At 42.4% G+C, this 25,484-nt stretch overlaps 1 protein-coding gene and 1 long non-coding RNA gene across 3 annotated transcripts in view; both read right to left on the bottom strand.

The window, feature by feature from the left end:
• Positions 1-25,484, bottom strand: part of HMGA2 (high mobility group AT-hook 2) — a 139,946-nt gene that overhangs the window by 94,672 nt on the left and 19,790 nt on the right. The window lies entirely within an intron of this gene.
• Positions 7,266-25,078, bottom strand: LOC123591908. The gene is made up of 2 exons (XR_006709494.1): positions 24,142-25,078; positions 7,266-23,902 (listed from the first exon to the last, which is right to left on the bottom strand). It is a non-coding gene; the product is annotated as an uncharacterized LOC123591908 (long non-coding RNA).

Raw genomic sequence — 25,484 nt, 5'->3', positions numbered from 1 at the left:
GCTCCAACCCAGGAACAGTGAGATCATGACCTGAGCCAAAGTCAGACACTTAACTCACCAAGCCACCCAGGCGCCGCCCCTTGGCACAAATTCTTAATTTACTTTTCAATCTCAAAATGCCAGGGTTGCATTGTTCTCTCAAGAATTACCAGTACAAACCACTAATCATCTAGTTGATAACTTGTTAAAATTGACACTAGCAGGGGTGGCCGGGTGGCTCAGTCGGTTAAGCATCTGACTTCGGCTCAGGTCATGATCTCATAGTTCACAAGTTCGAGCCCCACATCGGGCTCTGTGCTGACAGCTCAGGGCCTGGAGCCCGCTTCGGATGCTGTGTCCCCCTCTCTCTCTGCCCCTCCCCAGCTCACGCTCTGTCTCTCTCTCTCAAAAATAAATAAACCTTAAAAAATAAAAATTGATACTAGCATTTCCATAGGTTCTAATGAGGATTTAGATTAAAAAGTTAAGTGAGAACAAGCAAGGCTAGAACTAGCTGCGTTTTTCTTTCATATCTCACCATTCCATAAACCACTATTTAAGATGTACTGAATTGGACAAGACCCATGGAGAAAATAGCAAAGAAACTCTTCAATTTTTCTCCACATTCAAGGTAAATGGTGTCTTGGGCCCAAATGAAGTGACTCATTGCCTCAGTTCTCTCTTTCCTGTTTCATGTTCAAATGCAGCCAAGACTGGAAAGTAATCCGACTCCTCCCTGATCATAGTGGACTGCTTCCAGGATGACATTTAGTTTTCATTCTCCGTGTGCTCTGTAAAACCACCCACTGCTTAGAGAAGCTCTTTGACATATTCTAAACTCTAAGAACAAATGAAAATGGCTTCTTGGGGAAGAAAATGAAGCCAGAACAAAGACATCAGAAACAGGATACCGCAAGATCAGGCACTTATCTGCACGGTAAGTGAAAAAAGCTTCAGGCACAAAGAATTTAGCAATTTAACTACTAGTTTTCTCCTGAGATTTTACTGTCACAAGAGATCCTTACATTGGCCGTGGCATTCGACAGATTCTCCCTTTTCACTGAGGCCAGCTGCGGGAGGTTACTGGATATTTCTTCCCTCTCAGATGCAAGGATCCTTTTGTGAGCAACGTTTGAGGGAGAAGCAGCTCAAAAGGGAGAGGACACCACGAGACAAAGGGACAGGTCGACAGGTGCCTATGACATCTGTTTCCATTCTGTACCGTGGCTGGTGGCAGAGTGGAAAGCCAACCTTTCCTCAGTCCAGCAACATGGCGCCCAAGGCCCGTCATTCAGGCTCTTGGTAAATACCGCTAAGGGTCACGGGGACTTCAGGGAATGTGTCAGAAAGAGAAGCTATGTCCTTGCCCTCCAGCTGCTTTCAGTCTTGTTCAGACGACAAGGTTTATGTTTACGAATACAAATCCTTCCTCACGTCTTTGCAAACTCCACCCAAAACTCTTCTCCCACAGGCAGCCTTACAGTCCTGACTAATTACACACGCCTCAACTCTGTGTGCTCCACCAGACTCACATCCTCCACTTTTACACAATTAGAACTTGGCAGAAGTGCTCTTTAGTTGATTCCTGTGTGCTCAGTCCAGCCGATTTGTCAGGATCCTGAGGAGAAGGTTTTGGTTTTCTCTTTCCTTTGTGTCCTTTCACAGTAATTAGTTCCGTAGCCTAAACATAATAAACACTCGCTGAGGGAGAACTGGGCAGCCAATTCCGACGCCTCTCTTGCTCAGATACCATTCCAAGTGTGCGGGTTCCTGGCTCTCCCCATAACGGATTAAGTTCCTACAGGTTCCCCTCCCTGCGAAGGTCTTCAGATTTTCGTGCTGCCTTTGTGTCCAAAAGCAAAGATGGGCTCGACAGAGCAAAAGTTAGAAAAGAATTCCGTGTCTCGGGGGGTTACGCTTCTGCTCACTATAAAATCAGGACAAGTGGCTGCTCCCCATGGTTTGTGGTATTAACTCCCTTCAGGAGCACCAGTTAACGAGAGCGTGCCCTCAACTCACAACGTCACCGTGTTTAGTTATTACACGAGACAGTAATTTCACCCACAGCTAAGGACTCTCATGCACCTACGTCTACCTCGTTCCTCAGAAATTCTGATTTATCCTCTATTATGTTCTGCAGTGTTTAGAAATCGGGAAACCAGAACTGATATCCCCTCCTCCATCCCTACCATTTCTATGGAGAAAGCCACAACAGAACAAACAATCGGACTCAGATGGGTCAGGGGGGCACAATGCCAAGCAGTGTCGATACACGTCGTTGGCCCCATCTCAGCTATGTGATTTTCCCCCTAAGTTAGCACTGCTAAAAAGAAGAACGACTAGTTTCATCAATGACATCTTTGATCGCTTCTTGAAATCTGTGCTGAAGATTAGAAGGTGGGCTAAGGTGGGAGAAGTAACATTCATTTCACTTTGAAGCTTACAAATAGTCACCCAGGTATCACAAGAATAGATATCATGCACCTTCTCGCCTTTAACTTGCCTCTCATGATACTAGCAATGCATCCTTGGGTGTTCTGCCTACTCACGTTTTTCATAACCCAGGGGATAAAAATAAAGTCGAATGCTCAGTGAGCCTCTCCTAACTCCCTCCTCCCATCTGCTGTTAATGCTGGCCAACAGATCGACCAGCTGCAAAGCTGGCTCCTTCTTGTCATTCCGGACTCTAACTTCACACAGCAGCTCCTCTGTGATGCCTATCCAGACTGTCCGATCTAACGCAGCCTCCCCTACTCCAATATTCTCCATTGCATTAACTTGGTTCACTTTTGGTTTTTTTTTTTTTTTAATTTTTTTTAATGTTTATTTATTTTTGAGACAGAGAGACAGAGCATGAACGGGGGAGGGGCAGAGAGAGAGGGAGACAGAATCGGAAGCAGGCTCCAGGCTCTGAGCCATCAGCACAGAGCCCAACTCGGGGCTCGAACTCACGGACCGCGAGATCGTGACCTGGGCTGAAGTCGGACGCTTAACCGACTGAGCCACCCAGGCGCCCCAAACTTGGTTCACTTTTGTTCAAAACTCTTACCACCGTTGGGAATTATCATCTTTATTTTTGAGTAACTAGAACGTTGTTCATAATACCTCTCTAGAATGCAAGATCTGTGGGAGCAGGGACTTTGAACTGCTCACCAGTGTATATCAGTATCTAGCATAGCACCTACCTAGCATTAGTACAGACATGATAACCGTTAGCCAGTGAGTGAATCTATATGTCTCCTTAGTTTCCATCCTTTCTCCTACATTTGTAAACTTTTTCTCTCTCCAATATAGAAGCCTATCTTCCTTGGACACAGAGGACTTATATATTTGGTGTGGTCCCTGGAGTTTTGATTCTCCATCATTTTAGTAACTGTAGCTTAAATATTAGCAAAAAATAGACGAAGTCACAGAGGCTTAGAACAAATGTCTTCCCGTCTTGGCAAGAGAGAAGTGGAAAAATGCCACTGTAGTGCACGCCATAATTAGACTTCATTCAAATGTGAAAACTCCCGGGGAACCTGGGTGGCTCAGTCAGTTGGGCATCTGACTTCGGCTCAGGTCATGATCTCGTAGTTCACAAGTTCGAGCCCCACATCAGGCTCTGTGCTGACAGCTCAGAGCCTGGAGCCTGCTTTGGATGCTGTGTCTCCCTCTCTCTCTGGCCCTCCCCCGCTCATGCTCGCTTCCTCTCTCTCTCTCTCTCTCTCTCTCTCTCTCAGAAATAAACATTAAAAAAATGTGAAAACTCTAGAAGTCTGAAGATTAATTTAGGTTTAACTTTAATATACTAATTATTTTAAAACAACAAGTGTGATCTTTTTAAGGCATGTAGATTTAAATATTATAGAGTGTTTTCGGGGCGCCTGGGTGGCGCAGTCGGTTAAGCATCAGCCTGACTTCAGCCAGGTCACGATCTCGCGGTCCGTGAGTTCGAGCCCCGCGTCAGGCTCTGGGCTGAGGGCTCAGAGCCTGGAGCCTGTTTCCGATTCTGTGTCTCCCTCTCTCTCTGCCCCTCCCCCGTTCATGCTCTGTCTCTCTCTGTCCCAAAAATAAATAAACGTTGAAAAAAAAAAATTAAATATTATAGAGTGTTTTCATATCTAGCTACAAACATGTAAGATAATAAGTTCACCCTTGTGAAATCAAACAAAAACATACTAACGTGCAAAAGAGCCAATGTGACTAAAACTGGATCACGATATTTATAACTGCAGTTAAGTAAACCAAGAAATAGAAGCCACTGACAATTTTACGCTGGTGTTCAAGTGACCATTAGACATGGAAGCTAAAGGAAAATCCGCTAGGTTTGTTCAATGTAAACACTACAGAATCATTTGTAGTGTGTCCTAGGGAAAAAGAGGATATAATAATGTTACAATACTAACGTTACTGTCATAAGGTTAGGTCATTTTTCCAGTATGCTAAATATTTCCCTGTATTAAAAACTCATGAACGTTAATAGCAAATCTAGCCATCTCTGCTGAAGGCAAGGTGAACGTGTGCTACCTACAACGTAGCCAACAATGGAGCCAGTAACAGAATAGAAGGTTTCAAAGAGGTGCACGAAAATGCTATTACTTTCCTAATAATCATAATTCCATTTCTGACTGTGCCATTTTGTCTTTATAATACTGTTCAATTAAATTAACAGGTGAGTCAAACATGATCATCTCGGCTGCTATGTGGCAGGCATTCTTCAAATCTCTTAAAATGCTTAAGTTTGCTTTTCTGAAAAGCACTTACCCACCTCTCCAGGGTGTTATATGAATTAGGATTCCTGGAGCCCACGGAGTCGAAGCATGGCCAGAAGGTTGGAAGCTAGTAAGCACAATGGAAATGAGTCCTACTTAGTTACTATGGAGACCGTAGACATAAAGGATTCCTCGTTGTGGTACTCATCAGCAACTACTAACACAAAATCCCACATGCCACTTGGACCTAAATATGGTCATAAATGTTTACTGCACACACGTACAACTCATACAACTGTTCTAAGGCTGCAGAGTCACAACACAGGAAACAATATGCTTCCTTCGGTGTTTTTGCATATTCCATTTTCCATCTGGAGAAGTTGAAGTTTTGTTTTGCGATTACCTTTAGAGAATAGAGCAGTTTGTTGTTGTTGGGTTATTAAAACTGCTTGGCCCAAATCGGGCGCAAGTGCAAATCCTGTGCGGAGTCACCGGCTTACCCAGAAATGCTTCACCCTTGAAAAGGTCTGAAAAGCTCCCACTGCTTGAAGCGAGAGTTGCAATTACTGTAGCCTGAAGACAAAGTCCTCCAGCAGGTCAGAAAGACTGAACTGGGCACAGAGCCTGGTGCTCCTGACTCCTACCGTCCTATTCGTGTGAAAACCTTCCAGATCTTTTCTTGCGAATGAATCCCAAATTACAACTCAATTTCTCATCATCTGACCCACACAAAGGACATCGTCTTGTTTTTTTCCTTTTGGTCTTTGAAATACAATAGTTCTTGATGGCAAGGCCATGCGTTTAAACACAGTGGGGACATCGCACTCTTCTTTACAAACGTGCACTTCCTGCCTCAGAAGGGAAGGTGCGGTCGATTGCTGGGACCAGGACTCACACTTGCGCCCTACTTTGCTCAACAGTTTCGGGAAAGCAACAGAAATGCTCCCTTCTGCAAAGCGCATTGTACAATAAAATCTCAACTTTCCAGATGGAAAAAGGAGATGTCATAGATACGAGTTCCTGATCCGGCTGCCAAAGGCTTCTCCTCGGTTTCATTCCCCTGTTTTCTTTAAGGTGTTGATAGCATCACCAGGATTTAGGGTTCACTGCTGTCCACAGTCTGCCTCCATGGTGAGCTTTTAGTCCAGTGAGCTAACGGGGAGCGACAAGCACGCTGGTTATCATGAGCTGAGCGTGGGTGAAGAGGGGCGAGGGAACCATACAAGGTTCTGTGTCTGGTGGGATGCCGGGGGAAGCGTGCCGGGATGCCCACTGGTCCACACGCCGTCACTCTTAGCTGAGGACCTGGGTTATCTCCTTTGCATGCAGTGGTCCCCAGATTCCCTTTCTTCTCCACTTGCTGCATCACTTTTCTTTTTCCACATTCTCTCGAGATCTTTATCCACAGCCACGGCTTCAATTACCACCACCAGGGGCCCCATATCGTTATCGGCAGCCGGGCTCCCTCTCCTGAGCCGCACAGTTAGGCAACGAAGACGTGAGTCCTGCTTCTCCACTTGGGGCTCTCCACCCATTCCTCTTCTTGGGTTTTTCTCTCAGTGGGGGCATGCCTGCGGTCCTTGACGCTTCCCACTTGGTAAATGTTGGGAGGACAAGAGACTCTTAGCAACTGGCTTCCGTTTTGTACAGCCGAGCAGATAAATTGTTCAAAAGCAGGATTTTAAATCTACTTTCAGAGATACTGAGTTTTTCCCCAATTCCTGTGTAATATAAAAATGTAAAAGTACTTAAAATATTTAAGCCTATTAGTAGTCGTGGTGGGAAGCAGGGAGAGAAGGAGGTAGGAAAGGGTCATTTTCTGTTGTTTGAGGTTGTGGTGTGTGTGTGTGTGTGTGTGTGTGTGTGTGTGTGTGTGTGTTGATAGGTTTGTTACAAGATTCTGAGAAAAATAAACATATCCAATGCTTATTCTTTTGCTACCGGCCTTTAGATGCTAAAGTCATACTGTGAAATTAGTAACATGTCCATGCATAAATCGATTTTTTCAAAAATATATAACATACAGTCTATTCAGAAAGTAGCTGCAATATTCCTTTACTGAATTTGCTCTTAAGAGTTTGTCATTGGGGCGCCTGGGTGGCGCAGTCGGTTAAGCGTCCGACTTCAGCCAGGTCACGATCTCGCAGTCCGTGAGTTCGAGCCCCGTGTCGGGCTCTGGGCTGTTTCCAATTCTGTGTCTCCCTCTCTCTCTGCCCCTCCCCCATTCATGCTCTGTCTCTCTCTGTCCTAAAAATAAATAAACGTTGAAAAAAAAAATAAAAAAAAAAAGAGTTTGTCATTTCGTTTACTACAGAAATACACGGTGTTTAAATGAACATATGAAGCATCTAGGTTGTTACCAATTTAGGAAAAGTTGACATAACCTGAAAAGAGATGAAACCACCAATGCCAATATTTAGAAAAAGAAAACGAATTTATTTTCTGGACTCAGTCTTCCGCAGTGACCAACATATATTAAAAGATGACTAAAAAATAAGAAAATAACATTCACATACAAGTTTTGCCACAAGGAACTCTGCTTTGTCCATCCCAATCAGCAAGGGCCGTTTCTCTAAATGATCTTTAAAAAAAAAAATCAATCACTCTTGGTGGAGGCTTTGATAACGGGGGAGGCTATGCATGTGTGAGGAAGGAAATATACGGGAAATCTCTGCACCTTCTTCTTAATTTTGCTGTGAAGCTGAAACTATTATTATAAAGTCTTTGTTTAAAAACTAAAAAAAAGAAATCAATCACTAACGCATTGTTTTTTGGTTTTTATTTGGAGGAAAATTCCCCATAATAGACACCATTCTTTCCAATTGTGGAAAGAACGTGCCGCCATGTTATCAATACCAGCTTGGCAGCTTCCCCTTAGACTGTGTCCTGAAGTAATCCCCCCCCCCGACTTTTCTAAAAGATTTTACTTTTATTTTTAGGTAATCTCTACATCCACCATGCGGCTTGAACTTACAACCCCAAGATCAAGAGTCGCGTGCTGTACAGATTGAGCCAGCCAGGCACCCTGTCCCTGAAGTAACCCTAGCAAGACTTTCTACATTTGCTATCGTTGAAGTTATTTTTCCAGCATCTACTTCTAAGTGTACTTTGTATTTTGTAATCTCACTGAATGCAGTAGCAGAGCTCATGTCACTTATATTTATGTCTCCAAGTATTGGATCCAAGAGATTAGCAGCAACAGCATTTCTTCAGGGTACAGTAATTAATGACATAATACTGTGTAAATACTTTAAAATAAAAAAAAAGCTTGCAATTACTGCTTTAAGACATCATCTTGTGGGAATGACCTAAGTAACGTAACTACACCTTTTTTTTCCCTTCATTCAACAAATGTATATTAAGCAGCTACTGTCTACTACTGTCCTCAGCTTTGAAGAATATGCTCAAAGAGTTTACAAAACTGATAAACAAAGATAAAAAAAAATGGTCAAAAACTATCAGTACGAGAGACAATGAATACTGCTATAAGCAAGGCGTTGATAACATGTGCTCACGTTCCAGGGGTGAGACAGCCTGCATCTGACTAAGGGAGTCGGGAGCTATTTCAAAACAAAACAAAACAAAACAAAACAAAACAAAACAAAAACAAAACTGGTGTCAAAACTGGACTTTGAAGGTTAAAGAAGATTTTATGCATTGAACGCGGGAGAAAGAAATTCCAGGGAAAAGTCAAGGTGAGAAAATGTCCTATTGACGGAATAGGAAATTGACCTGCTTGGCTACATGTATGTGAAGAAAATGGTAAACAGAGAGCCTAACAGTCTTATCTATGGAACCTGGAAAATTTATAATTTATTCAGTCACTAATGAGGAGCCCCTGACGGTTTATGAACAGAAGAATGATCTGATACAGAAATGACCTGAAACAATAATCTGGAAGTGGCCAAGGAACACAAATTTAACAAGATTGGGGTAAGTACAAGGTGTGCATGTGGGAACTTAAGGCCGAATGTAGGGAAGGTGACCATAGCATTTATCTTCCCCAAATGGGGCACTTTGGAAAGCAAAAGAGGATGCTATTGGTAATTACACTGAAACACAGGCATAAACTGGGACTGTCCTGAAAAAAACATGACATACGATCATCTTAATTATGGGGCACTAGTGTGGCATTTTAAGAGATAATAGTTTTATACTATATGAAGCACCTTATTTAGAAATGATTTGAAAGTTGGGGTGCCTGGATCTCAGTTGGTTAAGCTCCGACTCTCGATTTCGTATCACGTCATGATCCCAGGGTCATGAGATCTAGCCCCGAGTTGGGCTCCACGCTGAGGGTGGAGCCCACTTGGGATTCTCTCTCTGCCCCACCTCTCTCCCCCGTGGGTGTGCACGCACACGCTCACTCTCTTTCTCTCTCAGAAATAAACTTAAAAACAACGGTTTGAAAGTCAACCCCTCGAGAAATAAAATCAGATATGTTTTTGCAATACCTCCCATCTCAAAGACATAAACTCAGGAAAGTCCCCATAGGACTTAGTCAGGGCTATTGCTGAACCATGAATCCTCTGCTCACTATCACCCAGAAAACCCCGGTTCTTTCTATTCTGTAAGCTCTTTGAGGACAACGAATAGGTTTTCTTTCTCTCTGAACTTCTTCCAGGTCCAAGCATAGTGGCTTGCGTGTCATAGCTATTTGATTTTTGTACTACTAGGCAAGAGACCAAAGGCAGAATGTGGCAAAACTTGAGTTGAAGGGCATTAAGGTCTCCTCCAGGGGCAAGTGGGAGTTAAAATGAAATCGAGAGAAAGTACTATAAAGGTAAAAAGGAGGGGCGCCTGGGTGGCTCAGTCAGTTAAGCATCTGACTTCAGCTCAGGTCACGATCTCACGGTCCGTGAGTTCGAGCCCCACGTCGGGCTCTGGGCTGATGGCTCAGAGCCTGGAGCCTGCTTCCGATTCTGTGTCTCCTCTCTCTCTGCCCCTCCCCGTTCATGCTCTGTTTCTCTCTGTCTCAAAAATAAAAAAATAAAAATAAAAAAAAAAAACGTTAAAAAAAAATTCTAAAGGTAAAAAGGATAGGCATGGAGGGAAGGCAGAGACATCATGGAACCAAAGGTGACTGCTATCCTATACAGTAGCCACTAGCCACAGTCAGCTATTCAAGTTCAAATTCATTCAGGTGAAATAAACCCAAATATTCAGTTCCTCACGCACCAGCCACACTTCAAGTGTTCAAATAGCCGCACGTGGCTAGTGGCTACCTTACTGGATGCCATAAGTACAGAACATTTCCATCATCACAGGAAGTTCTACTGGACGGTTGCTCTAGAAGAACTGGGAGAAGCCCAGCACCTGCAACGACAGGGAAAGAAAGCAGAGGGGTGGGCCTGAGAGGCAAAGCGGCATCTCAGCTTTTCATGGATGTCAACCGAGGAGAGGGAACGGAGAAGCAGGCTGGGGACACTTGAAGACCTTTGCAAAGCAGGCTCAAGAAATCTGGCTGCAAGGTCACGATCTCGCGGTCCGTGAGTTCGAGCCCCGCATCAGGCTCTGGGCTGACGGCTCAGAGCCTGGAGCCTGTTTCCGATTCTGTGTCTCCCTCGCTCTCTGCCCCTCCCCCGTTCATGCTCTGTCTCTCTCTGTCCCAAAAATAAACGTTGAAAAAAAAAAAAAATTAAAAAAAAAAAAAAAGAAAAAAAGAAAAGAAATCTGGCTGCAAATGAGTTCAACAATGTGAACCCCTACCTGGAGGCTGTAGGAGAATATGATGAAGAAGGAAACAAGGGAGATTAAGAATTTGAGGGCCAGACAGGATGAGATTTCTTAGCTTGATTCCTTTAAGTACAGATCTGTGTCCTGTAACGTTTCAAATCCTCCACCAACCATGGCCTCTACCTGCAGCTTGATAAACACGGAGTCACTAACTGGTATTATAGATACAAAAGGTCCACGGGCGCCATGCCTGGGTGACACAGTCCACATGTCTCTCCACAAAGTCAAGCGTGGCGATATTCCAGGACTGTCAAGATTTCCCTTTTATGACTTCTAAGAATGTTTCTAGATTAACTTCGTTAGTAATTTAGATAAAAAATAATGGAACAGGCCGGTTGATTAAGATGGGAAGCCAAAATGCAAAAGGACTCTCTTGTTACAAGAATCAGAAAGGAGCATAATGGGCAACACTCTGATACTCTGGCTTCATTCCTGGGGGTTCTGTGTGCATGTGTGTTTTGTGTCAAAGGGTCTCCCATTATTGCAGCATTTAATACATGTACTCCCCCGAAATGTTGAATGATTAAGCTGCGTGGTGCTCAATTGCTAATTGATGAACTGAATCATGGATTCAGCGTGGAAAAGCATAAACATAAGGCTGCCTGTCAAACAAGTGACAGGGAAAAACCAAAGAAGCACAGAAAAAAATTATTACAGGGTTACAGGGCTGCAGCACCTTATTCTACCAGAAAAAGCAGTACCGGGGCGCCTGGGTGGCGCAGTCGGTTAGGCGTCCGACTTCACCCAGGTCACGATCTCGCGGTCTGTGAGTTCGAGCCCCGAGTCAGGCTCTGGGCTGACGGCTCAGAGCCTGGAGCCTGTTTCCGATTCTGTGTCTCCCTCTCTCTCTGCCCCTCCCCCGTTCATGCTCTGTCTCTCTCTGTCCCAAAAATAAATAAACGTTGAATAAATAAATTAAAAAAAAAAAAAAAAGAAAAAGCAGTATCACAAACATGGAAAACAAATTCCTTTTTTTCACTTCACAACACACATTAAACACGAATATTATTTGAGGTTGATAAAAGAAACTGGTGTTTCCGAATAGGTCACTGCATGCAACACTTTCAAGCCTTGGACCAAGGTAAGAATTACTTGAGTCAGATGCTCTTTCTTTCTTTCATTTTCTCTGTGGTAAAGGTAGAGAGCTATAAAGTCAGTCACAAAACATATGGAATACTGAGGGATGATTCCAACAATCTGACTTGCTATTGCGTGGACACACATTTATTTTCTCGAATTAGTACATACCATTGGAAACGGCATCAACCCATAAAAACAACTCATACGCCTATTATGTTTTTCCATTTTAAGCTCGTAACAGCAATAACGACCTTAGCAAAAGACATTTCCTTGGAATTAATGGCTGGCCGGGAGGCAGAGCCAAGGGCCACCGGTTCCTCCCAGCTGGTCATTAATCCTCAGGAAATACCTGCACCTCCATCATTATTGCGAAAGCACCATTACAGAAAATTCTCACAGTTCCAATATATGGAAATTTGAGGCTATTTTGTAAGACTACGGTATTCATGTTAGTTAATAGGCCACCACTGAGCACAGAGGACGTAATTATCAAAACGGCAGAAGGGAAAATATTGTTCTCCTAGGTCTGTAAGATTATAGGAAATGGGGACCAGCCTTATGGGAAGAAGTATATTTGAAGCTAAAAGATATTACTTTAAAGGGATATTTGGAATCACATACATAAAAGTTAATAAAGGCCACGGCATCCATTCCCTGTGCTTGGTTAAAAAATATTTTTAAGAAAGGTATAAATTAAAGTTATACGGGCATTTCCTCCCAAGCTGATCAAAGGAAATGAGGTCAAGAAGCTTGTTTATGAATGCAAATTATTGCATCCAACTGGGAGATTTAGGGGAATGCATACAGTTGAGAATAGGATTTCTTTCCTTCTGAGTTTCACTTAAAAACTGGACACATACCATTAAATATCATATAGCAAACATTGGTTCTAGACTTCATTAGTACAACAATATTAAGTTCGGGTTTTGTTTTTTTTCTCATCTTGGTGGGAGGCTTAGCACACAGACAAGCATCTAATAACTGAAGATCAAAATGATAAATATAGTGTTCGTGTTCTGTGATACAGTTTTCAATTCTCAAAAAAAAAAAAAATTACTGGTTTCCAAGCTAAGATGAAAATGAAAATTAGGTGTTTTCAGGTCTATTCACTCCCTCCTTTAAATAAACAGAGCCCAACAAATGGTTTCAAAGCAGAGAATTAGTCCAAAAATCACACCCAAAGCAGTCTATAAATCTTTTCAATGTGTTATTGTAACAAACTACCAATGTTGGATATGATGCCTTACATGTAATGAAATTCTTTGCAGGTTCTCATAGTGTGTTACAAATACCTGCCTGGTTCTAAAAATAGTTTTGGAGCTAAAGAGAGCTGCCATGGGGTAAATTGTGCCCCTTCCCCCCACCACCCCAAAATGTTGAAGTCCTAACTCCCTGTGTGTCTATGGCCTTATTTGGAAATAGGGTCTTTGCAGACGTAATCAAGTTAAGATGAGGTCATTAGGATAGGCCCTAATCAAATAGGACAGGAGTCCTTTTTAAAGAAAAGGAGACATACAGACACACAGGAAGATATCATCTGACAACAGAGGTAGAGACTGGAATGATGCATTCAAAGCCAAGGAACGTCGAGAAGCATCAAGCAACACCAGAAGCCAAGGGAAAGGCATGGAACAGATTCTCCTCTGAGCCTCCAGAGACAGCGTGTCCCTGCTAACACCTTGATCTCAGGCCCTTCAGTTTCCAGAACTGTTAGAGAATACATTTCTGTTGTGTTAAGACACCCAGGTTCAAGGTACTTTTTCACAGCAGCCCCAGGAAGCTCTTACAGGATCCAAAGGAAGAGGTTCATCAGAAGAAAGGCCAATGTTACAAATGGAAAACCGAGAAAGACTGGTGGGGTGACAGGAACCTGCTCCCTAAAGTGGAAAAGCAATGGACTGGGCATCAGGAAACCTGATTCTTGTCCTAGCTGATGAGGCTGTGTGACCTTGAACCGGACATTTCATTGCTCTCAACCTTCATTTTGTTACCTGCAGAATATGAGAGAATTCAACCACATAATCTCTAAACTAAGTCTTGGGCAGATCAAGCACCAAGCGGACCAACAGTTCTGTATCGACAAAAAAGAAATCACTATTTTGGCATAGCTTAGACAAGGCCTCGGTGCCAGAAAACAGGACACAGGAAGCAGAACTGTAGGCTTCCATTTGCCACTTCCATGGCACGCCAGCAGTCTGACCACGTTTATTTGGATCAAGTCAAGGCCCAGAGAAGTATGTTATGGAAGTAAGAGCAACCTCTTCTGATACTCTTCCACAGAGTTTTCTTAATATACAGTTTTTTTCTAAACTTCCAAGATTCTCAAAATGTCTCCAGTTGATTTCAAAGCAAGCTTGGATTATTTAAATCATTTAAATAATTGTTACCAACAAAGAATGTCACTTGTAAATCATGAAGTTTTAAAGCATTGGTCCCAAGTAGCAGAAGTATTAGCCCAAAGAGGAAGAGAAGTGCTTTCTTTATAGGCTACGGTATAATCGGGATTCGGGATTTGATAGAACAGTAGCAAATATACTAAACCTGTTCTCTACAAGGATTCATAGTGATTACACTTACAGCTTGTTGTTCACGGGTTGTTATGCCCAAACACCATCATCATCCTAAACGTGGTCATCTCATCAAACACTCGGATTCCAGGAGTGACTAGTCGAACGTTGACAGATCTTTGTCGTTCTCAAATTGTAATAGTCACACGTTGAACTATTTGCAAATCTGGTTTTTTCTCAGACTGGAGCGTAAGATTGAGATACTTAGCTGGTGGGGCAGCTGGGCCATGTGCCAGTGTTTGCATTTCAGCACAACTTTGTGGTGTGTGTGTGTGTGTGTGTGTGTGTGTGTGTGTGCATGTACGTGTATGACAGCCATTTGCAATTTTTTTTTTTAATTGGGCGATCTAATGGTATTGTGGCATTCTCAAATGTGGATATCCTTACAGGTCTCAAGATAACAGGATTCTATGGCTGTTCATCCTGGAGACCAGGCCAGATAGCCAAAGTACAATTAACAGCACATTTCCCCAATGAATATCTGTTCTCATGGACATTCAAAATCCGTGTGAAATGGATTTCTAGAGGGAGAAAAGTATGTATCCACAACTCGAGGACTCTGGAGACCTGTTTCAATATATCCCAGGAGGGCAAACACATACTCAAATCAGCCTGTTGTTGTACGTGGCCTTGGGAAAAGCAGGTGTGTTACACCACTAGGCCAACTCTTTGCTTCCTGGCCTCTGAAATTGGCAGAACTCTTAACATAATACAAAAGTATAAGTTACTCCAGGCAAATAGTTAGCTGTGTGCCAAGCCCACCTATGATTTTGGCTGGGCCAGCCGGCCTTTTCTAATGAGGGAATGTGAAAGAGTAACTGAAGAGCCACAGACAGGAACCATCGGCCAGATTTCCACTCCCCACCTTCCTACAGCCACACAGTTTTTGCGTACTTAGAAGAGAAGACACTTCATGTCTGTCATCACAGGATGTGCTGAAAACTCTCAAGCACCGTGCAATCTTAGAAGAGAATATCTCAGGCGGTCATGCATGAATCTCCACAGGTGGTAAAATTGTATAGAACTTAATACACACACATACACACACACACACAAGTGAGGACACATAAAAAAGGGAATATGTGAACGCAACGGGTGGAATGTATTCATGCAAAATCCTCGCTGGGATTCTGTACTATAGTTTTACAAAACATCTCCATGGGGGTGAAGGCGGAAATGGGCGAAGTATACAAGGGATTGTTCAGTACAATTTCTACTACCGCAAACGAATCTACGATGATCTGAATTCAAAAGAAAGGTTCATTTTCTGGAATTTGGAGTAGAGGAGAAAGGGAGAAAGGAAGGGAGTCTAATTTTTTCTCTCTCCCAGAGAAAGGGCAAGAAAGAAGCTTTTTTTATTAAAAAAAAATACAAATGCGTAAGGTTATCAAAAGGTCCCTTTCTAGTTTCACGTTTTTCCTATCTAGGAATTTGGAAACAATGTGGAGGGCCATCCTTCTGATCTTTCTTAGCAGGGAAGAAGAGAGGTCAATAAAATCCAAACAACGTTGGTGCAGAACACAAAGTGTCTCTAAATATGTACCCCCATTGGCTATTTTTCATACTGAATACTTTCAAATGTCACAATATCACACATAGTTTATCAATTTTGCATTCGGTTCAAAGTCATTAATCCCGTAAGAGATTTTATTATGATTCGTGAGCATGGGAAGCCTCGCCGTAAAACCCAGTGTAATCGTCTTTTGTAGATTGACTGGAGTCTGGAAGTGCATTCCCACACATCTGCCTCTGCTTTCACTATGGATTTTACTTGGGGAACCTAACACCATGGTGGTGTTCTCAAATTTGGATATTCCTCTCTGAGGTCCAGAGAGAGACAGGAAAAGCAACTAAATTTATTGAGCGCTCACTATGTGCCAAGCACTGTGTATTGAGCTGCCTAGACCAGGAAGGGTGGGGACCCATGTGCGGTGAGGGTACAGGCTCATGCCCCAGACATGACATCACACTACCACTCTGCCCACTCAGAATCATTGACTTAGGAGGCCAAAAACGATTACATGATTCAATGGCTAAGGTCACAGACAGCCATGGAGGAAAGGGCCCCAGGAAAGCAGCATCGACAAGTCCCAAATGGACAGCTGGGTCACTGCGGCTGGTTTTACTGGAATATAGAAATAAGTAACCTAATCAACAGGGATGTTTCACAAAAACCTACTCTCTACCACCCGAACTTGAGGACTTTCAGCACCATAATTAAACACAAAACGAAACCAAACTGAAATGAGGTCACAAAATGAAAAACTGGTATGATACAAATATGGGGGAAAGCTTCTTGCTTCTACAAAGGCTAACTGTATATTCAATAGATTTTTTTTGAAAAGGCAATACAGGGGCGCCTGGGTGGCTCAGTCGGTTAAGCGTCTGACCTCGGCTCAGGTCGTGATCTCACACTCCATGAGTTCAAGCCCCGCGTCGGGCTCTGGGCTGACAGCTCAGAGCCTGGAGCCTGCTTCAGATTCTGGGTCTCCCTCTCTCTCTGCCCCTCTCCCCTGCTCATGCTCTATCTCTCTCACTCTCAAAAATGAATAAATGTTAAAAAAATTTAAAAAAAAAAGACAATACAGATAAATAGCTATTTAAATATTACTGTGTCCACTCTACTTTCTTACCCTCCAATTTGAGCACTTGGAGACAGTCCTCATGGCTCGGGCCCTCACAGCTGAGGCACTTGGCTTTCCTGCTGGTTTCCTCCAACACCACATCCTCGGCTCCCCACAGGTCAGTCTGCCAGACCACCCCTCCTCCTTAGATTGTATCTCTGCAGAAATGGGTTGTGCTCTACCGCTTGGGATCACTGCAACGTCCCAAGTCACTTCCACTGGAAGCGATCGCCAGTGTCCCGAAGTTCCCTTCTCATTCAGGTATTTTTCGAGCACGCCATTCTTCTGTTTGAAACTCGGCAGTGACTACCTTAGGAGACACGGGTCTATAACCCTCTCCTCTAATGCCCATCATCTTGGACATCTTTCCTGCTCATCCACTTCTCCTGTGTCATTTCAGCCCTTCATTCACGCCTTTGATCACCTGGCCCCCTCTGAACCTCACCCGACACTCCTTATTGACTCACCCTCTCGACACACAAGCTCAATCGTTTCATGTTGGAACTCTTTTCATATGTGTCATCATACATCTTAGAGTTATCTGGTTTAGCCTTCCAACTGTAAGAGCAGATGAAAACAGAAATAGAACAAGAGTATAATTGCTACGTAGGACAAGGGTGAGGCTGAAGTCGGTGACCTAAGTATGAGAAGTTTTATGAACAATAAGCAATTTCATTCAACCGATTGGAAAGTGTTAAATTTTAATTGCCGATTATATTTACCGCTATCACCTTATGCCTGTACGGTGCGTCGTGGCCCACAAATTACTTCCTTACGTTATCCTCACGACAACCCCGAGAGGAAGCCGCGGAAGATATAATTGTCATCCCCAGATTACCTATGAGCAAACCAGCTCAAGGATGTTAAGTGGCTTACCTAAGGACATAGAGCCACAAATTTATTAAGTCAGAAAGCAAGTCAGATAAGACCTTCGTTGCAAACCTAGTGTTGCATCTCCAACACCAACTGAAGTCTCCTTTCGAACTGAGATTAGTAGGTTAGAAAAACAGGACCAAGTTAGAAATATCTGGGAATGTTACCAGGGAAAAGAAAAAGCTGACTTACTAAATTCTCACAGGTTCTAACACAGATGATACAAGGCACTGTATTTTGAGCATTTACTAGGAACTAGACATTGGAGCTAAAATGCAAGGGAGGGATTATCAGCTGTGTTTTACATGAGAAGCCGTTTAGACTCAGAGAGGCAACAGTGGCTGAAGGCTGGTCAGTGCTGAGGCTCAGACTCAAACCCGGATCTGCTAGGACCCAAAGTGTGTGTGCACTTTACACTGCCCCGAGTCGGAAGAATTATTTTGAAGAAGGACATGCCAGAGGTTCTCTGTCACCGCTAAGAACAACACAAGAGGAAATGGACTGAAAACCGTATAAGGAGAAATTTAGGTTGAATATAAGACCTTCTTGTCACAGGCAGGCATCGTGTCACCAAGAGTACTCAGGAAATCTCGCTAGACAGCTTTTTCTCATGTATAAAGAGATTTTTCTACCAAAGGTAGCTTTGAGATTGTAAGTAAACCACTAGAAACGTCTTCTCGGTCTCAAACATTTTATAAAAAGAAAAAAGCCTCAACGTAAGACACCTAAATTGTCACACAAATTTTAAAAGTTGTATTTGCCTTAAGGATAGAAAATGTCAGCTTCTCAAATGGGGGGTGGGGAACTAAATTTTTTGTAACAGAATTACTTAAAAGAATAGGAAAGAGCAATGATGAATAGATACCGCATTATAATAATCCTGGGCAGAAAACTCTTTTTTTTACCAAAATAACAAAAACCAAATTCAGTCACAAGGGAATTCTTCACACTGAGATCAGGTGTGGCCAAGTGCCCTCAAACTCTACAATCTAGGTACAATGAACATCCTATTAATCCCATAACGTACGTAATGAACACAAAAGCCTCCCTTGCTTTACCATAGCAGGAAACGATGTGGTACTTAGTCCACATGGCACGAATTAGTTTCCCTGTGAAGACTGAGAAACACCTAAGAGGTTTCCGCAATGCAGGTTAGACAATAGAGCCGTTTTGTTCTCATAGGTGCTAACGTCTGAACAGGATCCCGGTTGATGTCCACTGAGATTAGTGATTTAACGGCCCAGCGGATTAAGACTATGTGTTAGGTGAAAGTTACCATTTTATTGTTTAGAAAATGTCAAAGTTTAAATGGTTTCTGTGTACCCCATCAATTGTCCAAACAGGATGTAAAGCAACACACAAAATCCTAAGCCTGACTGATTCATGGATAAATTTTAGTATCACAAAAAAGGAGACCACCCCTGGAAGAAGAAAATGACTAATAGAAAGCTAGGACCCACCATCGCCTTGGTTTGACAGCCTGGAAATGAGCACACCATACATGGCAAATCTACACAGAACATTGTTAAACTCTAGCCCATCGCTATGAAAGGAATTCCAAGAGGGTGAATTCGGGTTGGGAATGAGTTCATTTTTATCCAACACATATAGGAAATATATGGGTCAAAGACAGGAAAAGGGAATAAAGAATGTAAAGTCAAACTTGACTGACTCCTAAACAAGAAATTTACAATTTAATAAGAGCACAGGAGAATGAAAATGTCCCAGGATGGACAGTATTTTCACACATTGTCTTTCCATTCTTTCCAATAAACTCCCAAGTCGCACACCCAGCGTCAAGAACAGTACTACCCATGGAATGTCGGTGTCCAGAGAACAGGCGGGGGGTGGGGGTGTGTGTGTGAGGGATGTGTGGAGGGGTGAGGGTGGGGGTGTTGGAGGGAGCACAGAGATGGTCAAGTTCATACCTTCCAACTCCATGCCGGATCTATCAGCTGATAGCGATGCTTCGTCAATTGCCATTAGGGAATTTAAAGAACACTGAAGTTGGGCCGTTCAAGAGAATAATGGCAGGAAAGAAAATGTAGGGACAGATTCTGTAATAAGGAAACTATACTCTAGGGTCAGCTTCTGACACACACTGGTCTATGTCTTCTCTGACATCAGAATCCTTTGGAACAGTGAGTGATAAAAGACTGCAAAGCAAACGGTACTTTATAGGACAGTATCAGCTATAATCTTACGATTCCCTGTTCCTCCACATAGGGTAATTCTCTCACCTCCCTGGGCTTTGGTGGTTCCTGTAATAGGGTGCTCCCTCAAGACCAAAAATATTTGGATCCTCTGGAAACTTGGCAGACCTGCACTTCCTTTATTGGTAATGTTAATGCTTAAACTTCTAAGTTATGTGACATTGCTACCTTTGTTATTTTGACTGTGAAGTCCTTACCCCTTTAGTGATGTAAAACCTAGGGTATTAGATTTCCACTTGCCGGCCCCCCCCGCCCCCCCAATGAACCCTTAATTGTAAACCCCACTGCTTTGTGTGTCCTTTTAAGTGCTTCAGAATGCCCCTGAAAGAAGTCAAAGAGACAAATAGTTATTAACCGATTTCCCCCTTTTGTTTATTTCCATGTTAACACTAAAAATTGGGAGCAAAGGAAATGGGAAACAGGCAATTAAAAGAAGTTTCTGTAGAAAAAATTAGAAACTACCTGAGAAAATTATTCTGTGAGGTTTTGCCAACAAAGCTTTCTTCTGTTTTTCTGATGATCCAAAGCTGTGACGAAAATTCTTTGAAGGTACAGCACTAGAGTCTATTTTGGAAAGCACAACGCTATTTCCAGGAGTGAGGGAATGGAAACATTAATATAGGGCAAGGCATCCGGAGTCTGTATCGAGCCTGGGTGATAGCAGCTCACAGCTTACTTCTTCAGGAGAAGGGCATAAGCTGGAATTTGAAATTATTACAAACACTGCTTTTGATGCCGATGGTTTTTATTTTTAACCCCTTGGTAGCCTCTTTGAAAATACACATCATCAGATTAAAAGAAAAAAAAAAGCCACAGAATGCAATTCAAATCCACATTCCTACTGGAAATCAAAAATGCAAAGACTATGTTTTATGCACAGTAAGAAACACTGTCATTCTATTCAGCAAACATTTATGAAGTCCTGCCGCGGGCCTACAACCGCACTAACGTCACAACAACTCGATGGGAACACCTGCCACAGACTGAATACAGTTTTTGGATGGCTTCTCACATAATTCTTACAAAATCATCCTACGAAATGGAAACTCTTACGACCCTTTATTTTACACACAAGAAGACTGAGCTGGTGACAATGAGCCACTTGCCTTGATAAGCTGATAACTGAGCGCAGGCGCAGGCGGTCTGAGCTCTTAATCGCTTTGCGGAATTTCCTCCTAGGTCCTAGGTGCTAAGAGTAAAAGGATACACATAAGCTTTCTACTTTCAAGGGCTCATTTTTAAATACAAAGGGTAGCAGTACCCAGAAATCTTAGAGTATAAATTAATTGCTTTGACACCAAGTGACTTTAAAGTTATCTGGTAAACATAAATTACCAGCATGAACAAAGAGAAAAAAATCAGAGCAACGTATGCTGAAGCAGTGGCCCAACAGAACTATCTGATCCTTCTGATCTTTCTTTCTGATTCCATTTCCCCTCCTTCCTGGAGCCTATATCTGACAATTTAGTACCTATCTTTTTAAACCTACACTAATGAGATAAAATGACTCACTACTTTGATTAATCAAATAGGTATGCATACATTTGATGTAAGCCTGGATATCTGCCGTGGTGATAAAGAGAAAATGTAACCCCAGGCCCCCTAGTATAATTAATTCATAGATTATATATATAGCTATATTCAAAGAATGCTATGGAGTGCTCTTGGGATCGGAAAGCAACACAATCATTTCTGTGGAAGGACTGCTGAATTCTAAAGAGCTCACAACACTTGAAAACTGGAATTTAATTTAGCCTCTCAGCACCCAAAGCCCGGGGTAGTAATCTAATGGGCCAGCATCAGATTTTCCTGTTTGGTTCCCCAGACTGTAAGTGCCCCAAAGGCAGCCCCCATCTGTGCTGCTGACCTCAGTAACCACCCCCAGGACCTACCACAGGGCTTGATCCACAGGACTGTCAGAAGACTCTAGCAAAATGCTTCGACAAATGGAAAATTACAAAAGCAAAGGGTCTTGCCATTGGAACCCTAGGGTTTATGGTCCAGCCAAACAAGAGAGAAGCAAACAAACAAGTGAAGAAAACAGTGTCCGAGCAGTTTCTTGCATGTCTGCGTTGTCCACCTTACGCGCTCAGCCTCCTGCGTGATACCGCGTTCAGAGAGACACTCAAAGTGCGTTTTCTGAGTTAATGCGTTGAGACCATCACAAGGCTTCCCTTGGCCATACATCTAGGCTTAGCTACTTGATCTATTCACACCCAAACAGGACTCTTTAAGCATCATAAAGCCATCTCCCTCTACCTGAACTTGAAGAACTATTATTCCACAACCCGAGTCTAACGTAAGAGTAGATTTAATGCGTTTTTTCTAGATTCGAATAGGGGGCAAAGGCCTGCCAACCCAAGCCTGCTTTGCAGCCGCTCATCAAGACTGAGGAAACAGAAAAACTGAGACTTTTGCTTCCTACAGCATCCTTAAAAAGACATCTTATCTTACTTCTAAAGTCACATTTATTATAAAAATGAATAAACACTGAGTGAAAAAACAAATTTCACTGTAACTGCTACATTGGAATACCCCCGAGGATAGAGTATGGGGTAGCCTGGATCCGTCAAATCAGAAAACCTTATGTCTGCCATGACTCCCCGCCTCTTTCCCACCAACTCTTTTACCAGAGTTGACCCCCTGTTCCTGGCCCTGCCCCCCATCTGGTGGAGGTGCTAATGAGTAGTGAAATGGCCAAAGGGCAGGCAGCAGGGGGAGCAGGGAAAACAAAGCAAAGAAGGGGACAGGAGGCTGGATCATCTACAAACTCAATAATCAGTCCCTGGGTAACTGAGCTGGCTGTCTCAATAAAGGTTCTTGTGTTTTACAACCCAAAATGCTTGAAAGCCATTAGTTACAGATAGAATGTTCCTGTGAGGTACTTAAACAAGAGAAAAAGCATGGGTAAATTAAGCAACCTGCCCAAAGGTATTCAGCTCCTTAAAACACAGAAGTCCTTATTTCCAATGTAGACAGAGTAGGCTTGATTAAGTCCCATCAGATTGAAATTTTGCCAAAAACGGTTAAATATTTGTGTCAGGTATTGAAGAGTTTAGAATAAGGAATTCCTGGATTAAAAAAAGAATCTTAAAGTAAAAACAGATTCCACCCTTAGAAACAGAACGAGGGCGTGTGGGTGGCTCAGTCGGTTAAGCGGCAGACTTCGGCTCAGGTCATGATCTCTCAGTTATGAGTTCAAGGCCCCTGTCAGGCTGTGTGCTGACAGCTCAGAGCCTGGAGCCTGCCTCAGATTCTGTGTGTGTGTCTCTCTCTGCCCCTCCCCCACTCACACTCTGTCTCTCTCGGTCTCTCAAAAATAAATAAAATGTTAAAAAAATTTTTTTAAATAACGAACAGAAATATTATCTTGAAATATGGAGTAGTTTTACATATGTTGCCTAGTAAAAAATATGTGTGTGTGTGTGTGTGTGTGTGTGTGTGTGTGTGTTTGGATAGAGGGATGTGGCATTTATTTATATATATTTATATACATCATGAGAATGTATATAAACTTATTTCTATACATCATGAGAACTTCTAATATTTTAGAAAAATTTACTCCCATCCATAAATACTCAATTTTGGGAAAGCATGGCTAACTATGTGCATGGCGGTATGGATAAAGTCTTAAATACCTTTACCGTCATATAATTTCATATCATCTTGAATTCCATAATACCTGACATTTAATTAGAGTAGAATTGTCTTAGACAGGGCTTCTTGAGCTGCTAATTTTGTGCAGGGAAATAGAACATTTATCTGAACTAGTTCCTGTCTATAATTTGCCACTCAATCACAAATGGGACAAAAATATGTCCTCCCTTGATGATAGTTTGATAAGGTCCCATAGTTATTGTGATATTGTGGCAGTAATACCTGGGTGGCAGACCCTGAGGTCAATGGTTGTGTAGTCCTGAACAGTCAGGATCTGGTAAGCAGTTGGCCATGCAGATGACAAAACAGGGCAGGTTATCAGCCTCGTTTTTAAGGACTCATTTAGCGGAACAATTAAGACCAGCATTTCAACATTCCGAAAGTAAGAAAGGAGTTTGATCTTGAATCAAGCTATGAATGAACAAATCTAATTCTTGCCTTCAGAGTATGATTTATTTCTTAGTATTTTCATATTTAACCTTGCAACTTTATTTTTTTTTTAATTTTTTTTAACATTTATTTATTTTTGAGACAGAGAGAGACACAGCATGAACGGGGGAGGGGCAGAGAGAGAGGGAGACACAGAATCGGAAGCAGGCTCCAGGCTCCGAGCCATCAGCCCAGAGCCCGACGTGGGGCTCGAACTCGCGGACCGCGAGATCGTGACCTGAGCTGAAGTCGGATGCTTAACCGACTGAGCCACCCAGGCGCCCCTAACCTTGCAACTTTAAATAGCTGTGTTAGTGAGTTTCGCAGTCAGCTATTAAAAAACCAAATAAAGTTAAAAAAAATAATAATAAAGTTAAGCCACTTCTCGCGCCCCCCCCAAGAGTTCCATGAGAGTTTGCAAAGTATCCCATGTTTATCAGAAAACATTGCAAAGGAGATCGTTTCAGCAAACACTGCTTATTAATTTTAAACACATTATATGCATTGGAAGATTAATATTTAAATTACTGAACATATATCAAAGAACCATGTTTGGTTTAGAGGGAACATCTCCATTTTTTAACGCATGTTATAACAAAAGGTCTCTAAGGGAAAATGGTTTTGCCTTCACACACTCCATTAGCAGTTCTTGATGTTATATCAAAGTCATTTCTTTCCCTCTGACTCCCATAAAAAGTTACAATTATCTGCAATATGCATTATTGGATATTCCTTTCTAAACATCAAAGTTCTACTTCAGTTTAAACAAAGCAAGTGTTAAATTACAAATGGCTAAAAGCTAAAAAAAAAAAAAAGTAACAAACATCTGGAGGGAAAAAGTAATGGAAATGAAAACCTAATGTTTGAACTTCAACATCAGATTTCCAGGTTCCTCAATGCATTAATGCTTGGGATCTTTAGAAGAAATCTGAAGAGTTTTAATCAGTCTAGTTTGTAACAGGCTTTATTCCGATTTAATTTCCTGTTCTGGATCTTCAAATAATCACTTAAGTTTCTAGATTTCTTCAGACTTGAAAGAACAAAAAACCCCGTTGCCTATCTAAAATCCCCACATTTGACTGACAGCTGAAATGACATCACTTTCCTGGGCATCACAAGCTCTTTAACAAAAGACAACTGCCCCCTCAGAAGAGACAGAACAGAAATGCATATTTTTATTTTAGTTTATATATTTTTTTGCTTTAGGAAGAGAGTGTGCGTGAGCAGGGAAAGGGGCAGAGAGAGAGGGAGAGAGAATCTTAAGCAGGTTACACGCTCAAGGCAGAGCCTGACGAGGGGCTCAATCTCACAACCATGGGAGCATGACCTGAGCCCAAATTAAGAAAGAGTCCCACACTTAACCGAATGAGCCACCCAGGCGTCCCGGAAATGCATAGGTTTCAAACATACTGCACACACCCTGTTACCAAATAAAGAGAATGAGCAACCCCCGAAACAGCTGGGGTTTGTTATTAACTTCCTAGCGACCACTCAAAATTAAGCTTCAGCAGCTAGTCCTCGGTTCAATTTTTAGGTCAATCTCAGTATCTCCAGAGGATTTTTTTCTCTTTACAAACCATTAATTCATATTGGGGGTATACTTCCCTTCTGTTATTAATTTCCTTTCTCATA

Source organism: Leopardus geoffroyi, chromosome B4 (assembly GCF_018350155.1).
Source record: "Leopardus geoffroyi isolate Oge1 chromosome B4, O.geoffroyi_Oge1_pat1.0, whole genome shotgun sequence".
Classification (NCBI taxonomy): domain Eukaryota; kingdom Metazoa; phylum Chordata; class Mammalia; order Carnivora; family Felidae; genus Leopardus; species Leopardus geoffroyi.
This window is presented reverse-complemented; position numbering and strand designations above follow the sequence as displayed.